The 4390-nt window shown below is 43.2% G+C and overlaps 1 long non-coding RNA gene across 1 annotated transcript; it reads left to right on the plus strand.

The window, feature by feature from the left end:
- The first annotated feature begins 421 nt into the window (after positions 1-421).
- LOC308673301 lies at positions 422-3990 on the plus strand. The gene is made up of 3 exons (XR_014027624.1): positions 422-481; positions 575-694; positions 3853-3990. It is a non-coding gene; the product is annotated as an uncharacterized lncRNA (long non-coding RNA).
- Positions 3991-4390: the final 400 nt, after the last annotated feature.

Genomic DNA, 4390 nt, shown 5'->3' on the forward strand with positions numbered 1-4390 from the left:
CATCTCTGACAATGGAGTCATCCCACCTTGCAAAGACGCCTGCCACAACATTGCTTAGTTCTTTGTTGTCCCTATTGAGACATGGGTTTATCCTTCTTACTAGGTCTTCCCAATTTGTGAGTGAGAAAGTAAAGGAATGGCGATGCTTCAGTCTCAGAGGTGTTAGCCATACCTGGAGCTGTGACTCTGTTCTGGACTACTGTGTTTATTTACTCCCATACCTCTCTAGGTAACAGAGGAGGAGGAGGAGGAGGAAGAGGAGGAGGAGGAAGAGAAAGAAGAAAGAAAAAAGAAAGGAAGGAAGAAGAAGAAGAAGAAGAAGAAGAAGAAGAAGAAGAAGAAGAAGAAGAAGAAGAAGAAGAAGAAGAGAGGAGGAGGAGGAGGAGGAGGAGGAGGAGGAGGAGGAGGAGGAGGAGGTGTCTGATCTTTGGTGCTCTCTGAGCTTGGTTGTTTTATTGCAGACATTCCATTACCAAACTAGGTATCATCATCACTGCTAGGAGGGAGTACGGTTGGAGGAGGAGGAGGAGGAGGAGCAAAGTGTTTTTACAGCAATGTCCTGTCATTTTTCCAGAAACTCTGAATTATCAAGAACCCAACTTTCACAGCTGGAGACTCTTTTAATGCCAAACATTTGGAACATGAAATCTATCAGTGCCTTCTGCTTGCTCCTCAATTTGGTATGTTGCCTCGTGTAAGTACTTTTGTCATGCTGTTGCATACATATTTCAGGGCGAGCGTGTGTGTGTGTGTGTGTGTGTGTCTGTGTGTACGTGTGTCTGTTTATTCATCCCACAAAGGACAAGTCGATGAACTTTTCTAAATAGCAGTTTGCTGGGTATTTTCTTCTCCCCCTCCCAAAAAGAAATTAAAAGGGAAAAAGAGGGGGAGGAATTCTACTAATTTACAGTTCCCCGATAGTCCAAAACTTGCCAGACTGGCAGGAGCTCCAGGTCTTTTGAAATGCCAACTTTCAAATGAAGGCAAGGGAGAAAATATTGCTGGTTTTTTTTTCCCAAGGACTGGCCCAAATAACAACGGAGAAGCAATTTGGCCAGCCAGAGCTACATTTTACTGGTAACAAAAAATAGGGCCTGTTATTTTATCAGAAACTGCGTTGGATTTTCCTAATGCAAGCATTGCCAACCTTGGCGTAATTGCAGAGAGGCTGAAATCTAGTTCTACAATGCAGGCTTTTGCATTGGTTGCATTCTTCTCATTTGCCTTTTGCTCTTTTAAAAACGTCAAAGTGTGGAGGATTCACTTAAAAAAAATAAACTTGGGACATACGAGTAGGAATTGGGCTATTTCTGCCACGCTCTTAATATTCACTTTCGACTTGAATTCCTGCCGGGAATATTCTAGGATCAAAAGAAGGACCAATGAGATTTGTGCTCCGGAATCCATTTCACATTTGGATTTCAGAGTGATTGATTTTATGTAACCATGATATGTACTTGTAAAAGAGGATTATTTCTCTCCATCGATCCCACTGGGAGCAAGCATTTAATGTCAACACTATATTTTAGCATACAATTAAAACCCAAACCAAAATCAATATTACTAGGCTTGGGATTACTTGTGAGATTCCCATTCTAGCTTATGTAATTGCTCCAGAGTAAATGGTTTGTAAACTGCAGCTTGTCATCTCAAAAGGAAGAGTTTGGTTACAGCAATCGTTAATCTATGCTCCCTCCCCTCTCTCAATTTTTAATAGTGTGTTTTAAAGCATTTACGACCAGTAATTCAGAGGAAAGTATTGATTTATTTTTTTAAGTGAGAGTATGTTGCTTGCTACTAGGAGTGAAAAAGCTTGTGTTAAACAAGGTTTACTGCTTGAGAGCTAGATCTCTTGATCTCGTGTGATCTTTCAAGTCGTCGGAGTCTAAAAATTATATATCCAGGTCCTGTAAGATGATTGACAGAAACTTCACTTTCACATTTCTAAGAGTACTGTGCCCTTGTCAAGATGCCAGAAGGACCGTGAGGCCCATCTAGACCAAACATCTGTGGAATGTATCTCTAACTATCTATAAAACTAATAAACTATCAACTAGAGATCAGCTAACCCCTCTGTTGCCTATCTTTAATCCCATTTTACCAGCTATGCTCTTGAGGTTGACCAATATTTAGTAGATCAAGGTCAAGCTTTATCTTTTGCTAGTTGAACAGCTTGGGTGTCTGTGTGTGTGATTGCTGTAACTGGGATCAAGCGACTGGCTGGGAGTGTGTTGGGTGCAAACTAAATTAGAAATGATGCACCATGATTCCCCAGCATTTAGAAGAAGGTATTCTCCAGAAGAGAGGTGACCAATGGGCACCATATTGTTTATTCATGATTTAGGAAATTATCAATGGAATACAGTCATCCCTGTCTGAAGCATCACACTATGAATTCAGTGGCCCGCACGACTTACTGACCCCAAGGAGGGATGGAGGTAGGGCTATGTTGGCCACTTGAAGATTGGTGGACTTCAGCTCCCAGAACAACCTGTTTTATGACTGTAACAGCTTATAACTATAATGGGCAGGCTTCCTTAATGTCCTAACTCAAGGACTACCACATGTGAAGCTCCCATTAAGGTCCCATTTATTGCTACTCATGCATGTGCACAACTAATGATCTTCTCAACTAATGATCAACACCTGCTTGGAGTTAGATAAAGGTCAGTGGAATTCAAGGGAGGTTGGACTTTGTTCATTTGTGGCTACATAGGGATTCGAGGCTGATCCCTCTTTTAACTCCACCCCCAGTTCCGCCACTCCTTCTCCTACAGTATAAGCCTGGAGGCTCTCAAATGCTAAACACCTCTCCACTTAAGTGCAGCCGATGGGCAAATTTGGTGTGCAGGAACATGCAATCCTCCAAGTCAGTTGGACATAGGCTGCTCTAGGTTTTCTGACATTTGTGGCTTTTTTTTACGCAACCAAATTAGAATCTCCAGTAGGTGTGCATGTTAGCTTGTTAAAATGAGATTTAAACCAGGCTCAAGATGCTAAGCTGACTAAGCTGAGACCCGGAAGAAAAGGCGAAACTGTACACCATGTCAGTTCCTCTCAGCTGATCCGTATTTAAAGCAGAAATCCTACAGAGATCCAATTAGAAGTCTAAGGGGACCGATTTGTAGAGAGATGGAGATCTTTTAAATCCATGCTAAGCTTCCCTGCCATTTTCCAAGTGGGGAAACAAGAGCCCACGTCCACGAGACAAGTAAAAAAATGGCAGTTTCCTTCTATCTTAGGCTTTTCTTCCAGGATTACTATTTTCAGTAAGAGGAAGCATATGTAGAGAATGGCCATTTTGAGTAAGATGCACCTTCCTGGTTTCTCTGACTGCTCCTTCGTCTACAGCTTTATCCAGTTAGCGTTTACATTATACGGCTGTTCACTCAAAGCACGACTCTGGGAAGCGAACAAATAATGGAAAACAAATGTAAAAAGTTGAAACACAACCCAATGCAACTCAACCCACATATAATCAAAATATTCAGATTGGCTCACACCACAACCTGGCCCAGTGCCCAGGGAGAACAACCAGACTTTCAACATCCTACGAAAAAAAACCCCAAAAACCAAAAACACGTGAGTCTCATCCAAATCTCAAGGATTCTGGGGTTCCTAGGACAGGTGAGTGCCGTTAAATAGCGCTGTTTACTATAAGGGATCCTGTGCATGCTTGGCCTGTCAGAATTCCTAGAATGGGAAGACGTTTTCTCCTCCTTTAAACTATGCAATTGTCCTTTTTTTGTAAATTCTATTTTAATCTCTTCTGTTGGTTAATTGTTCTCACAAATTCCTGCTTATTTCCAAGCTGGATGAGTTTCCACCCATTGCTTTTTGTCCTGCCTTCAGGTGCTTTGGAGAAGAAACTGAGGCCGTCTTCGTTGTGATGGTCCTTCAAGTATTAGAAGTGTTCTGTACCAGCCTGCTACCGGCCCTGCAGAAAAGGCAACCCCTTTATAAACGGCAAGAGGCTGGAATGACGTCTGCCAAATTTATTACTACAAAAAACAAACAAGACACGAACCAAGATGCAGGAGCTTTGAAACACTATCTGAGCGGTTGCTTTCAGCAAACCAGCCCTCCCCACACATTCCCTTTATAAAGAGTTCAGGGCGTGGCCTCTCTCTGCCTCCTTCCGAGAAGCCCCACAGCCTTCCTCTGTTTACTCCTACTTGACTGCCTCCTGCGTCGGGCGTCCTTGAACAGGGCCAGCTGTGGGTCATCTTCATCCACACTGTCAGGCTCACACAGCTGGGTCTCCATGGTGACCAAGTGGGAGGGGCCTGCCTGAGGGCTATCATCAGCAAGATCTTCAACCCCCTCAGCAAGGTCTTCAACACCCCCCTCCTCCTCTGATTCGTCCGACCCAACTGCCGAACCCACAGGC

Source organism: Vipera berus (genome assembly GCF_964194415.1).
Source record: "Vipera berus genome assembly, chromosome: 11".
Classification (NCBI taxonomy): domain Eukaryota; kingdom Metazoa; phylum Chordata; class Lepidosauria; order Squamata; family Viperidae; genus Vipera; species Vipera berus.